The 16,009-nt window shown below is 41.9% G+C and overlaps 1 pseudogene; it reads right to left on the bottom strand.

Annotated features, from left to right (window-relative positions):
• Positions 1-9,580, bottom strand: part of LOC115574014 (NACHT, LRR and PYD domains-containing protein 12-like) — a 32,756-nt pseudogene extending 23,176 nt beyond the window's left edge.
• Positions 9,581-16,009: the final 6,429 nt, after the last annotated feature.

Raw genomic sequence — 16,009 nt, forward strand, 5'->3', positions numbered from 1 at the left:
CAGGGTGCTCGAGGGTTCATGGGAGTTTGCCCAACCAGTCCACATGTGTTTTGTGGACTTGGAGAAAGCATTCGACCGTGTCCCTCGTGGCATACTGTGGGGGGTGCTCCGGGAGTACGGGGTCGGGGGCCCTCTGTTAAGGGCCGTTTGGTCCCTGTACTGCCGGAGCAGGAGCTTGGTTCGCATTGCCGGCAGTAAGTCAGACCTGCTCCCAGTGCATGTTGGACTCCGACAGGGCTGCCCTTTGTCACCGGTTCTGTTCATTACTTTTATGGACAGAATTTCTAGGCGCAGCCACGGGCCGGAGGGGATCTGGTTCGGGAGCCAATGGATCTCATCTCTGCTTTTCGCGGATGATGTGGTCTTGTTGGCTCCTTCGAGCCAGGACCTCCAGCATGTCCTGGGACGGTTTGCAGCCGAGTGTGAAGCGGCTGGGACGAGAATCAGCACCTCTAAATCCGAGAAAAAAGGTGGCTTGCTCCCTCCAGGTGGGAGGAGAGTTCCTGCCTCAAGTGGAGGAGTTTAAGTATCTTGGGGTCTTGTTCACGAGTGAGGGAAGGATGGAGCGTGAGATTGACAGACGGATTGGTGCAGCGGCCGCAGTAATGCGGTCTTTGTATCGGTCTGTCGTGGTGAAGAGAGAGCTGAGCCGAAAGGCGAAGCTCTCGATTTACCAGTCAATCTACGTTCCGACCCTCACCTATGGCCATGAACTTTGGGTCATGACCGAAAGAATAAGATCCCGGATACAAGCGGCCGAAATGAGTTTCCTCCGCAGGGTGGCAGGGCGCTCCCTTAGAGACAGGGAGCTACCCCCGCGACCCGGCCACGGATAAGCGGATGAAAATGGATGGATAGATGGACTGATAGTAATTGAAATAAGTATTGCGCTGTATGCTTTGCCCTTGCTAAAGTCTATGCAATAAAACCTACATAATATAGTTCAAGTTAAAGTTGTGGACATTGATTTTATGACTTGAAACAGTCCCTTAGGGCAGTGGTTCCCAACCTTTTTTCCTTGAAGCCCCCCTTGCCTTTGTCCAAGACAAGCCAGGCCCAACCCGCATACACTAAAAGAATAAAGTGGTTAATTACAAACTTTTCTTTGCAAAAATAAACAACAGCTATATCTCATAGATTTACAATGTATATAGATACATTTCTTCCTTTTTGTGTCATCAGGTGTATCACACACAAACACACACACACACACGACCAGAATAGGCCTACCAGAGAGCAGAATAGGCCTACCTCATAGGGGTGTAGGTAATCAATAGCTTAATAAATTTAAATGTGGACCCCTAGGGGGGGCGCACCACCCAGGTTGGGAACCACTGCCTTAGAGTTTACCAAAAGCCCTTAAAATCAAACCTAGCACCATAACAAGTGCACTGATCATTTATAGGAGAGCTGCCATAACGGGCGTGGCTGGTGGCCGTATCTGACTCAAGGGCTTCATGTCATGTGCCAAACCAGAGGCAGCAGGGTAGACGTTCGGATTCAGGCAGTTAGAAGCTAGGTGAGTCTCCTCACCACCAGCTGAAGAAATCCCTATTTAAATCCCCAGTTTTCAAGCAACCTCTTGTAGGTGTAGGTATCTAACAGTCTAAACGGAGAGCTGGTCAAATACCTCCTGGACAGGGGTAAAGCTCAGGATCTAACACGTGGTGCTCAACGTATAAAGAAATCCAATGGCTATGTGAGACTACCCGAGACAAGAGTGCAGCGGCACAAGGTTTCTGCCGAACGCCAGTGACAGAGGGATCCGCCAAGGCAAGGAGGATCTGCAGGCGACCAGCCAGAGTGAGCTGAGTCGCTGACAGATATCAGCCACATGAAGGACCGGACCTGGAGGGCCTGGACTCGGTCAAGGAGGGGGTCGAGGAAGCATGAGCAACAGGAGCAGCCCACAGGCTCCCCTGCAGCGTGATCCTGAGGGGAGGTGAGCACCTGGGAGATTTTTCAGCAGAGAAAAATCTTTTGTTGTTGTGTTCGAGGAGTGGGACGAGTCGCTCAGAGGAAGGATGGTCCCAGAAGTGTCCGTGGAGGGAGTGGTGCAGGCCGTGCATGCATCGTTAGGCCATGTGTGCACCCTATAATAGAATAATCTTTATTGTCATTGTACAGGAGAGTACAATGAAATTAAATATATATACAACTCTGTTTGTCATTGACACCATTGCACAGTTGATGAAAAGAAATTGATGTCAGACCTGAGAGTCTCCAGTTTACAGTATGGACTTTGCAGTCCAACAGACAGCGACTTCACTCCTGAATCCTGCAGGTCATTGTTACTCAGGTCCACCTCTCTCAGAGAAGAGGACTGGGAGCTGAAAACTGAGGACAGAGCTTCACAGCTTCTCTCTGACAGATTACAGTCACTCAGTCTGAAAAAAAAGAAGACAAGTCACACAACTGAAGACATTTCTCTCTGTTTGATTGAACCTACAGTTGTATTTTGACACACTCAGTTTCAGGACAGTGTCTGAAAAGAGAACTGGTAAAATTACAGGAGAACAATGACCACATAAAGAAACAGTTATGGTTCACTCTGTATATTTCTTTTTTAATCCTGACCTAAGAGTCTCCAGTTTACAGCGTGGACTCCTCAGTCCAACAGACAGCGACTTCACTCCTGAATCTGGCAGGTTGTTGTTATTCAGGTCCAGCTCTCTCATGTTAGAGGACTGGGAGCTGAGTGCTGAGGACAGAGCTTCACAGCTTCTCTCTGACAGATTACAGCCACTCAGCCTGAAAGAGAGTTACTGATACTGTTTCTGTCATCCACAATACAAAATACATCACATTTTTGTACAAACTGTTATTGTGTTGATGATCCAAACAATCAAGAGTCTCGGGTGATAAGTAGATGATTAGAAAATGTGCGTTTTTCATGATAGCATTTCACATTGGATTCAATTTCAGTGATTTTGTCCTCACGTTCAACTTGCTGTCAAAGTCATGTTTGTGTTTTGTGTGTCAGGTGGGTTAAATTGCTTGTCTATGGACATTCATCTTAGTTTGCCAAGATATTGAAAGTGTGTCTTGGAGAAAATGAGACACATTACGTATGTATCTGCAACTGAAGAGATGACAGCAAATTCTCATACTGAAATCAGCAGTAAAAACGAACAACACTCTCTCAACTGTCTCCAGTAGGTAAAGCTGCCACAATGTAAAAGATAGGAAACTAAGCTAAGGGTGCAACGATCAGGATTTTTGGGGAAGATCATCGGTGGCGAGAAGCAGTATCGACTAATACTGATAAATTATTGAAAAGTTTCTTTCACTTATTGGCATCTATCGTTAGTTATTAGCGGCATCAAAAGGATTTCTCTTCCTTATTATCATCTATAGTTGTTAGCATTTTAATGGTGGTTTTATTATGCCACTAATAACTGAGTCAATAAATAATTACATTTCTCTTACACTGATTAAAAGACCAAAATAGATTTGAAACAAAATAAAAAATTATCTAAACACTGTTAAAAGAAAATTTTATTTAAAAAAAAAGTCTGTGTCTTATTTTCACTTGTCTCAGTCTTTTAGGTCTTTGTGTTCTGAAGCTACCGTTTCACTACCTGGTCACTGCTTGGACCAGGATACTTTCATCTCTGTCACAAGATTGATAAAATGTCCACTGTTGTAAATTGTCTATAGCTCTAAACTCAAGGCTCTTTTACCTCCAAACAGTACTCAGCTAAGATATTTCAGTACATTCAATTTGTGGAAATGTGTTGTGTTGGCACACTAAACTGCAGTTCAGTGATTACCACTTACCACTTAATGTTGCTCTGAACTCTCAGTACTGCTGTGTGTGTTTAGCTCCACTGTGAACTTTTAGCTCTGTCAACTGTTATCTCTGTTCGTGCTCATGCTGTAGGGCTCAAAACAAACGGTGGGATGTTGTCCCCCTACTGGGGCTGAAAGAAAATGACTTATATTATAACAAACAGACAATGTCAAGTGAAATATTGAACGGTCTACTTTGTCGATAATGCTTTCAATTTCGAAATCGGAAGGCTCATGTTGACTGTTATTTCAAATTATTACAACTGGAGAAATATACAAAATTAAGAGTCTGCTGTCACTTTTTGCAAAGCTAATGTTTGTTTTGTTCAGCTAGGACTACTACAAACTAGCCCAGTTGCTAGTAGCATTGCCTTGCCAATGTGCATCAGTGAATTTGTTTTGCTATTTGTCCAAATATCAACAATCATTCTCCTGAATGATTCACCCCACCTTTAAAAGAACTAAAGTGCAACAGATTTTTTCTGTCATGGCTGCATTAATGTGCAGAGGTACAATGAGACTAATGAAACAATGCATGTTTTTCAATTGATCAACTAATTGAAATCTAAAACATTCATTAGTTGAACTTACAAGTGTGATATACAGTAGTTCATATCTGCAGTTATCTGTTCACTTACAGAGCTTTGTTGGAGGCTTTGACCACTGGCAGCATCCTCAGAAGAGCCTCCTCTGAAGCAGAGTATTTCTTCAGGTCAAACACATCCAGATCTTCTTCTGAAGACAGTAAGATGAAGACCAGAGCTGACCACTGAGCAGGAGACAGTTCATCTGTGGAGAGACTTCCTGAACTCAGGTACTGTTGGATCTCCTCCACTAGAGAACCATCATTCAGTTCATTCAGACAGTGAAACAGATTGATGCTTCTCTCTGGAGACAGATTCTCACTGAACTTCTTCTTGATGTACTCAACTGTTTCCTGATTGGTCTGTGAGCTTCTCTTCTTTTTCAGGAGGCCTTGAGGTAGAGTCTGATTGGTCTGCAGTGAAAGACCCAGAAGGAAGCGGAGGAACAAGTCCAGGTGTCCGTTTGGACTATGTAAGGCCTTGTCAATAGCAAACCTGTGGACGTCTGTCACAGACGTTTTCCTGAAAAACATTCTCATATGTTCGCTGATAGTTTGAGGTAGCTCTGACATCACATTCTTGTTTTTGTTAATGAATGACATCTCTACATACAAAGCTGCCAAAAACTCCTGAACACTGAGATGGACGAAGCTGAACATCTTGACTTCATCATTTTTCCTCCCACGTTCCTCTTTAAAGATCTCTGTGAACACTCCTGAGAACACTGAGGCTCCTCTGACATCAATGCCACTCTCTTTCAGATCTCTTTCATAGAAGATCAGGTTGCCCTTTTCCAGCTGCTGGAATGACAGTTTTGCTAATGACTTGATGTAATGAATGCGCTTCTTTGGGTTATATTTCTTCTTTGTCTGACAGATCTGAAACTCCAGGAACTCTGCATACATCTCAGTCAGGGTCTTGGGCAGCTCTCCTCCCTCTCTGGTCTTCAACACATCCTCCAGAACTGTGGCAGTGATCCAGCAGAAGACTGGGATGTGGCACATGATGTGGAGGCTTCGTGATGTCTTGATGTGGGAGATGATTCTGCTGACCTGCTTCTTCTTTCTGAATCTCTTCCTGAAGTACTCCTCCTTCTGTGGGTCAGTGAACCCTCTGACTTCTGTCACCACGTCAACAAAATCAGAATGAATCTGATTGGCTGCTGCAGGTCGTGTGGTTATCCAGAGGCGAGCAGAGGGAAGCAGATTTCTCTTGATGAGGTTTGACATCAGCACATCCACTGAGGTGGACTGTGTAACATCAAAGTCTGTTCCTTTGTTTTTATTGGTCGAGCAGTTCAGTTGAAGGCGGCTCTCATCCAGTCCATCCAAAACAAACACCAGTTTGAATTTACTTTTGTCATAGTTGGTGTTTCCTGATGACTGCAGAGTTGTAAAGATGTGATTAAGAGCCTCTTCCTGAATGTCTTTGGTCTCTCTGATAGATTTATGGATCAGCTCGGTCAGACTCAACTTTTCACCCTTCCATAAGTTGAGCTGGCGGAAGGTAAAGGGGAATATGAGATGCACATCTTGATTATTTTCTTTGTTAGTCCAGTCCAACACAAATTTCTGGACAAGAACTGTTTTGCCAATTCCTGCGATGCCATTGGTCAGCACTGTTCTTATGGATCTTCCTTCACCAGAGGGGTGTTTGAACATGTCACAGGGTTGAATTGATTCCTCTGTTGTTGGCTTCACCTCCATCTGAATGATCTCATGCTGTTTGTTGAGGTTAACGTCACCCCCAGCTGTGACGTACAGCTCTGTGTAGATATCAACCAGAAGTTCCTTCCTCTGTGCCCACCCCTCTTGTGCACAATTAAACCGATCCTCAAGGTTTGACTGAAGCTTTTTCTGGTAATATGAGATGGGTTGTGGCTTTGGTACTGGAACAATCTCATCTGAGTGACAAATAGAAACAAAAAACAACTGAAATGCAGGATTTAAAATGTACAGTTGGAGAAAGATGTCTGTGGAAACTATTATAACAGTGTGATATCTGTAGTTGTGTTACAGTAAACTATCTTAACATCATTCTCTCATGTACCCCAACAACATATAAATCTATCCAACAGGGAGCTGGTCAGTACGACCACAGTTCTTGACTGGTGACCACTGAGCAGCTGCTGGTGTTGCTGCCATCTTCTGGTTGAAATGTCACAAAGACGAGTCCTGCAGCATCAGTTTTAATATTCTCCCTCTGTCCATAAAGATATGTAGACTCAAGCTCTCTTACAGGCCCAGAAGTGTGCATTCTTAACTTCTTTCACTCTTTCTTGTTTTGTTTGAATAACTTTATGATGTTTAAAGATGGTATCATTTAAACCACTTCCAATGAAGGATGCAGGTCTGAACTGAACCACAGGTGAGCTCAGCTAGCTTTCCACTGTCACTCCACTCTGTCCTCACAGTTATCAACCATTTTGAAATGCTTCAGAAATAATGGTTTTTATTCAGTGTATCATGGCCTCCATGAAAGGAGTTGCTCTCTGATCTCTTTTTCCTCTTCACTTGACTCCATTTCTGCTGTCTGATCTCTGGCCTGCTCAAACTACATAACTACAAACTACAAACTACACAAGACCCGCCGTCTTTATAAGAGCAGCCAATCAGAACTTACAAATGAGCTCCAGCAACCTGGCTGCTGTAGTTGCAGTAGAGACAGAGTTTGATGCAGATCTGATGGTTTGGCAGTCAGTCTTGCTAACTATTAACTTTTCCAAAGTGAAAACTAAACTTTGTCTTTCAGGGCTTCCGTACATACCAGAGAATACAGCAGCTTTACCTTCACTCTGAGAGGAAGAAGGTCCTCTGTTCTCTGGAGTCTCTCCAACATCACCAACATTCACTGACACTGAGAGAGGTGAAGACAGAGATTATGGCTGGGTTGCACCAACAAGGATTCATTAAATCCAAAATCAGATCTAATCTGAGTTTAGTTAAACTAGTTAAAAATGAGTTAATCCAGGTTTTGCTGGACCATTACAATGAATCTCTGCTCAGTTAAACAATGTTTATTTCTGTGAACCAGAGCACCATCAAACCTCCATCCTCTCCATTAACAATTATTGATGCTTCAACCTTTTCTCCTCATTATGAAATCAGCCTCTTTGTTTCTCTTTGCTGAAAACAATGAGCTTCTGTACTGAGAGGCCTGTTCCTTTACAAGTATTGTGTGGTCGACTCACTCTCTTCTTCTGAAAATGATATTAAAATAAAGACTGTGACTGACCTTCTGGTCCTGAGCTGTTGGCTGACAGACTCTGCACCAGGTCATTCCTCTTGATCTTCTCTAAAATCTTCTTGGTCACCTTCAGAGCTCCATCAAGTGTAAAGGTGTTCACCATCAGATCCACTGTGTCCCGTCTTTCTGCTCTCTCCAGCCTGGACTGTTTGATGGGTTGGTAGCCTTCCAGGATGTCAGGCTGCTTCAGATACCATTTGAAATCCTTGAATTCATCAACTTTTAGATCCTCCAGAGTGTTGAAAATGTCCTCTGGTGTCATCGTGGCTCCCTGCTAAAGACAGGCAGTGTTATCACCTGAAGGAAAACCAGCCAGACTTCCATCAGCTGGGAAACATCAGGGAAGACCGGTCTGAACTGTTGAGAAGCTGCTGCATTTATGACCTGACACACTGCGACCTGTACTGACAACATACACAAACTGCTGACCTTTTTATTCTCTGCTCTGCTGGCAGAGATGATTCAAACACAGAAACATGACCCTGGTTGTACTGACTGACCAATCAGTGGTCTGCACTGTTTTAACTCCAACTGTCTTCAGACAATTCTTCAGAAATCTCACTGAGCTATTTTCATAATATAAGAGAAAGTTTCCATGTTGGTCCAGTTTTAAATATACACGGCTCACGAGTGGCATTCGTCCAATCAGGTGCAGCCAGTGAGTGTTTGCGTGGTTGTCGGACGGTGTCGCCTGTTTTGGTCGAGTGTTCAAAGCTGGGAAGCGTCCTGTGCTCTTGTGTCAAATGAACCAAGACTGAACACAGTCGTTCAGTTTGCAGCCTGAACACATTTATAGTCTACTAATGTTTATTTTCAGGCTCAGCTGGACAATAAAGTTGTAAAGCAACATTACAACATCGCTCTCTTATTGTGAGCTAACGTTACTTTGACATGTTGGAGATGATGTGGTGATAAGAGTGATACAAACACACAGCAGGACCTGACACTCCCTCATCTCTCAGCAGTAAAGTCAGCTCACATTAAAATCACTCAATTAAACAAAACATGAAAAGACTCATTTTGTTGAGAAAGTCACATTTCATAGAATAACTAGTGAGTTCATTCATGAACATTCAGAACTTCAAATCGTCTTCATTCAGTTCATCACTGCTCTCATCCACAAGTTGATGTTGTAGTTTGTTCATCAGAGGTGTGTCATGTTACCTGTCACAGTTCTCACCTGTTAAAGTCCAGATGAGGTCAAAGAGTGGTTCTTCCTTCGTCTACAGACTCTGACAGACGCTGCTGGTGTCTGTGTTCATCTGACCGACAGCCGTCACATCCTCATACCTTCAAATCCAAATCCAGACACATCAATGAGGTGAGAGCAGAAAGCCAGTGTGAGCTGTAGTGCTGCCAGTCAGCAGCAGGTGTCAGTGTTACACAAGCTCTGTCAGTCAGCGCTCTGATGGGAGAGATTTCACAGCAGTTAGACACACTGACAGAGATCCAGAGTCCAAACTGCAGGAACAATGAAGCCCCGACAACAAGAAGACAAACAACAACAGGTTGATGATTGAATGAAGGAGAGAGAACAGTCTGTAAACTCATGACAACATGTGACAAACACAAAGTGCATCAACAAAGAGACAGAGAGGTCGACTGACAGCAACAACACACATCTGACACACATTTACAATAAACTGTCTCTTTCAAATATCTGCTCTGTTTTCATTCAGTAACAACACCATTAATGTTTGGTGGCTGAATTTAAAGAGTCCTTCACATGTTGTCACATCTCAGTGTCTTAATACACAACTCACATGCTGTATGTATGTTGACAGAGTCGCTGGTTCTGCAGAACTGGCCTTTCTCTTATTGTCACATTATAATATGAATAAAATCACAATCAGCTGATCAAACTTTGATGAGCTCATGATTTTGGCTCCGTCTCTCTTGTTGAAACTAAACTTCTCTCCACAAACATGTTACATTTAGAATAACGAGCTCGTTCTCTACAAAATACATCTATATTTTTAAAGCTGCTTCAAAATAAAATCATTCTAATCTAGAACCATCTCTTTTGTTTTCTTTGCATTAACCACGAGGAAATTACTTGTACACCATTTGATAAAACCCTGCATCTCCCAAACAAGGCGTTTGTTCAACGACAGACAGAAGCCTTCCTCTTTCATTCCTTTATAGTCACTATAATATATTACATTTAGAATAATGAGGTTGTTCTGCTTCAAAATAAAATCATTCTTGTTGGTGGACTAAGAGACTGGAATGTCAGGCTGCACAACTCTTCACATTATTGGAGGAAACAGAAGAATGAAAGAATAAGCAGCTGTTTGTGATGTCATTCTTCTGGATCAGAACCTGCTGAGGAGTATTAACCTCCCATGGCCGCTCACTCACACTGTCACTTTGTCTCATACTGCTGTGGCTGCTTTGTGCTTTTCAGCAGAGTGTCTGGATCAGAACACAAACATCAGAGCTTCACTTCTTCATGTGGTTCCATGTTTGAATGGTCCAACAGAGAATCTGGTCCCTGCCTCTAAACTAGTTTGTTATTAATAAAGACACAAGTTGCATCTAAATGAATTCACTGTTTCTACACAACTAAATCTTTCCTGATGAGATAAACGGGACGTTGAGTCTGACGGAACATTTTACAGTTCACATGAAAATGTGAAAAGAATGATGAGCCTTGTTGTTTCTTCCTGATTTGCAGCGTTTCAAACTGTTCAAAACCACAAGATCCTGTTGACCAACGAGCTCGACACCTCTCACACATTTCAACAGTTTCTACTGTGATGATTGAGTCAAACTAATGAAGACACAAACAGTCTGATAACACGAGTCTTTACAGGAGAAAAGACACAAATCACACATGAAGAAGTGACATAAAAACACACATTTACCTTTTTGTCTGCAGGTAGAAATCATGTGCGTCACACCGAGACAGGAAGTGAAGTTAGAGACGGAGAGAGAAGCTGTTTACTGTCAGGACTGTTTACAGGAAGCACAAGTTCTGTCTCCATCATCTTTTAAAGTTCCCAAAACTTTTTTACTATCTGTAAAAACATTCAGCAGAAAAAAAATGTTTTCTACTAAAAAAATATTTTTTTTTTACAGAAGAAAAATAAATGAAGGAACTTTGACAGATTATCCTGTCATGTGTTATTTTTTACCACCAGCTGTCAGATCATAATTTAGATCAGACAGAAAATGGATCATTAGAAATAAAAAATGTCTTCACTGACCCCTCAGGGCTTCCGTACCTCTCAGGATCTTCTAAACTCTCTTTTCTCTCAGAGTGACAGAAACCACGTCAGTCTCTCTCTGAGCCGTCACACCTTTACATCATTAAACTAATTAACTGTGATCTGCTGATGTGAGAAGTGTTCTGCTGTGTGTGTGTGTGTGTGTGTGTGTGTGTGTGTGTGTGTGTGTGTGTGTGTGTTTGTGTCTGTGTGTGTGTGTGTGTGTGTGATGGATGTGGACTAAGTAATGAAGTGAGGTCACTAGTAACAGTCATATCCCAGACTCCATTAACAAACTGCATGATTTTACCAGTTGTTGCCTCTCGAGGAGAAACTTAATAAAGTTTGTGAAACAGCTGCAGCACATTTTAAATCTCTGGTGTCTTCTTGTGAATTCAGCTGTAAATAAAATACATTAAGATGTTTCTGTACTTGTGAAACGTGTCATGGCTGTAAGAGCCTGTCTGTTGTTCATGTTTAAAGAGCTTCTGACCTCCCAGCAGCTGTTTGAACTGTATCAGTGATGTCTGTATATTTGTATATAGAACAGGAAGTGAGATCAGATCACAAGACGAAGGTCAAGACACGTTTAAGGTCGCGTGTGAACTGATGATGGGATCACTGAGGACGGAGGGTAAAACCAACCAGTCTGTCTCTCAGGACGCACCTGTCTGTCTGCGTCCTAACGCTGGTGAGGGTTAGTTCATCTAGAGACCCAACAAAGCTCAGATTATAACTCCACCCCTGGGTCCTCTGACTGAACTGTCCATGACAGGTAATGGATTACTCATAAAGAGGTACGTATTATGTTACGTAACTACGTATCCCTTTAACACATACTTATTGAAGTATTTATAAAAATCCTCTTTTATAAACTCTGCCCTCTTTAAACTTCCTCTGCCCTGCTCATGAGCAGAGGAAGTCATGTGACAGAGGAGGACAGGTGGAACCTCCACAGGTTAACACCAGAGGCAGCTGCTCACTTCCTGTTTCCTGCCCACAGTTATATACATATATAACATGACCACGTCCCTCACTGACCTCATTGTAACCATGACGATAAAGCTCCTCTAAACTGAACTCAGTCATGTGAACCTAAAACCCAGAATGCTCTCTGAGCTCTATGTGGTCTCTAATGTCGTCTTCCTGAGCTTGTTTGTCAAAACACTTTGTAAAGGTGAAATATAAGTCAAGTTCATCTTATTCTCATCATTAAAGAAAGAATCAGAGTATCTGGACTGGAAGTTGATTTCTTTGTGTCACATTAAAGCTGAGCAGACTGTTAAAATACTTCTGACTGCACAAAGAAATCCACCTGGACTACAGCTGTTATTAAAACCAGCTGTACTGAGATCAGTCTGTAAAACACTGACAAGAAATGATTATATACACAGATTGTTGGATCAACCGGCTCCTTTCAGCAGATATTACCAATCAAAAGACACAGAAACAGAAAAGAGACAGAAAGCAGCTGCTGACACACAGCTGGAGGATCTAAAATCTCTTCTGATTGAACTTCAGTGTAACTCAGAAGCTCCAGCAGGTCAGACTGAGAGGAAGCTGCACATTTCAAATGTCTCGGCTGTTTGTTTCCTGTGACTGAGCTGAACGTCGAGCTGCAGCCTCGTCTTCAGCCACGACTGAGTCAAACTAATGAAGACACAAACAGTCTGATAACACGAGTCTTTACAGCAGGAAAGACACAAATCACACATGAAGAAGTGACATTAAAAACACACATTTACCTTTTTGTCTGCAGGCAGAAATCATGTGAGTCTCACAGAGAGAGAAGAAGTGAAGTTAGAGATGGAGAGAGAAGCTGTTTACTGTCAGGACTGTTTACAGGAAGCAGAAGTTCTGTCTTCATAATCATTTTAAGTTCCTTAATTTTTTTCATCTGCAAAAACATTCAGGAGAAATAAAATGTTTTTCATGTGTAAATAATTGTTTTGTCATGGAAATAAAAGTTAACTTGGTTTCATATTTTTTTTCTACTGGAGATTTTCATAAAGTTTTCACAGACAAATACAAATGACTTTGACAGATGATCCTGTGAAGTGTTTTTACCACCAGCTGTCAGCTCATCAACACAGGAGAGAAAAAAAAACAAGATCAGACAGAAAATGGATCACCAGAAATAAAACCATCTTCACTGACCCCTCAGGGCTTCCGTAGCTCGTTAGCTGTAGAGAAACTACCTGTGGAGCCCCTGTAGGTTTGAGGAGGAAACCCCTAAATCTGATGTATGATCAGCTGTTAACAGCTGTTATACCGTGGTCTGGGTGAATACTAGATTGTGATTGGCTGGAGGGTGTTAATGACCTTCTGATGAACAGACAGCTGTGAAACTCCTCCTGCAGCTCCAGTGTAACTGCCTGTTCACTGTTCTATATCTATGTACAGTAGATGTTTCACTGTCACCTGACACACGTCTCCTCCTGTTTATTGTAATGTGCTCCACTGGACACATGATGGAGACACACAACCACATATGGTTCCAACACAGGGTTGGAGAATGAAATGACAGTCTGTAAACTCCTTCATGCTTCACTAATGACACAACATATATACAGTTATTAATGTTACAGTTACTTTGAGGCTGTCTGTAGCTTCATGGACCCAAAGACAGACTCAGACACAATAAGGTGGAGGAAGGTGGAGGGTTATTAATAGAATCTGAGGAGGCGACGCAGACATCAGGTATGTGGCAGAAAAAGTATAAATCATTCTCATGTTATATTGATATTGATGCACTGTAGAAATTGTGTCCCACTGTTTGGCAGCAGGAGCAGATTGAGTCATCTTGGGTCCAAATGCAAACAGACGTATCTCCACTTCCTGTTCCACCTTTTTAAATCCTGATGAACACCCACCTGTGACGTCGTCTCTTCAAGCTGGATCTTCTCTTCACCGTCACTGACACAGCCGTCATGTCCGCACATCTGGAACTGGACCTCTGAAACAAACCCAACAGAACATCTGCATTGTAACAAAGACAACCACTGGAACATGTTGTGTTCAGAAACAATATGATCTGTGTCTGATCAGACTTCACTGTCACAGGTTGTCATCACTTAATGTTCCAGCAGGTTCTCTGATAGAACACTGAGGATGGTTAAATACAGAGAACTCATGTCACTGTATCAGGTGAACTTGTATCACTGTATATGTGATCAATACGTTCATTTACCTTCACACAACTTCTCCAAACACACATTCATTTCCATCTGATGCAGCTTTACATTTCTCCTCCACCACATTGATCTGACAGCTTTAGTTACTGCACACATTCTGTTTGTTCATATCCTTCCTGTCCAGTGGAAACCTTGTATCTCCAAATGATGATGTTTGAATATGAATGTTTGTGATAAACTGAAGGATGATGAAGAAGATTCTCCTTCTTCAGCTAAATAAACTCTTTAAAAACCCTCTTGGATTAAAATGCATCGTCACGAAGCTGAAAACATACGTGGTTCTCACAGGACAGCCCGGATACAAACATATGATGATCTTATAGAATCTGATGTTCTGCTGGAGATTCAACCAGCCAACAGGATATAAAGGAGTTACAATGAGCTCCACCTGAAACATCTACAGCAGTAAACTGACACATACACATTAATGCAGCATATTAATCCACAAACATCAGATTGGAGCGTCCTCAACACATATATGACATATTACTAAGCACTCGTCAGAAGGAGAACCACCTCCAGTGATTTATTAATTCATTAGGAGGAAAATTAATCACATCAAATTAATCAGTTTTACTTTTAAAAGCTGTGAATTCTGATTACATCGACCTCCATCTCTGTCATAAAGGAAAACACAAATACAAACGACTTAATTCAAGATATTTATTGAACTCTTCAGGGACGTGGATGATGAATGAGCACCAATAAACATATATTCATATGTACATATATACAGTTAGAGTGGATAAATGACAAGAGAAGAATTAATTGTAAATTCTGTTATTAAACTATTGTTGACAGAGTGAATTAAATAATTTTATCATAAATGTTTAAAAACTGAAAAAGAGGGAACACTTCACCACGATCAATAAAAGCAGAAATCATTTAAGAATGAGCTCTTCATCAGTGTTGTGCCCAGTGATGTGCAGCGGGGGGGTCGCCCCCCTTTGTGGCCCAATTGTTGAAAAATGCGCGCTAAAGTGCCCTCTTGGGTGGAAAAAACACACTAAACTACCCCCTTGGCTGGTTAAAACATGATAAACTGCCCTCTTGGGAGGCAAAAACGAGTGCTACAGTGCCCACCTGGTTGGCAAAATACAACTGCCCTCTTGGATGCTAATGTGCCCTCTTAGGAGGCAAAAATGTGTGCTAAAGTGCCCTCTTGGGAGGCAAAAATGTGTGCTAAAGTGCCTTCTTGAGAGGCAAAAAACGCATGCGAAAGTGCCCTCTTGGGCAGCAAAAACGCGCGCTAAAGTGCCCTCCTGGTTGGCAAAACACACTAAACTGTGTTCTTGGGTGGAACAAACATTAAACTGCGCTCTTGGCTGGTTAAAACATGATAAACTGTACCTTACTCTGAGTCATTATGAAAAGTTTTTCCCTGAAGCCACTGTCTGAACCATCTATTTATTTATCATTTTATTTTTTACTTTCTTCTTTTTTTAAATTGTTTATTTATTTACTTATTTATGTATTTAATTTTTAATTTGTACTCTATCCTGTACCACAAACCTGAAACGGCACATTGGACTAAAGCACCCGGCAAGTGAATAAAAAAATCAAAAGACACGGCAACAGCAAGCCAGAACAGATCGTCTACCACCCAAATTGCATTAACGGCGTACAGTGGTGGCTCCACTGTCTTCATCTACCAGCCACAGCTAGACAACCTGGTTTTGCAGAATATTGTCTGATAGCTGCAGTTTCAGTGTTAAAACTAATAGAATAATGGCTGTCTGTGGTTCTATATGGGCTGTGGCAAAAATTTTGAAAAATAATAGCTCGCATCAACATATTAAAAAAAAAAAAAAGAACTACGAACTAGTTCATTTTTGGAACTGTGAACTTAGTTCAAAATTTTTAATTATGAACTATGAACAGAACTAAATGTGGGAACTGAACTTTGAACTAGTTTATATAAAAAGTGAACTTTCCCAACAATGTTGCCGGTGACAAACGCTGTTTTTCAGGCAGAATTGTGACG

This window comes from Sparus aurata, chromosome 1, assembly GCF_900880675.1.
Source record: "Sparus aurata chromosome 1, fSpaAur1.1, whole genome shotgun sequence".
NCBI classification, from domain to species: Eukaryota; Metazoa; Chordata; class Actinopteri; order Spariformes; family Sparidae; genus Sparus; species Sparus aurata.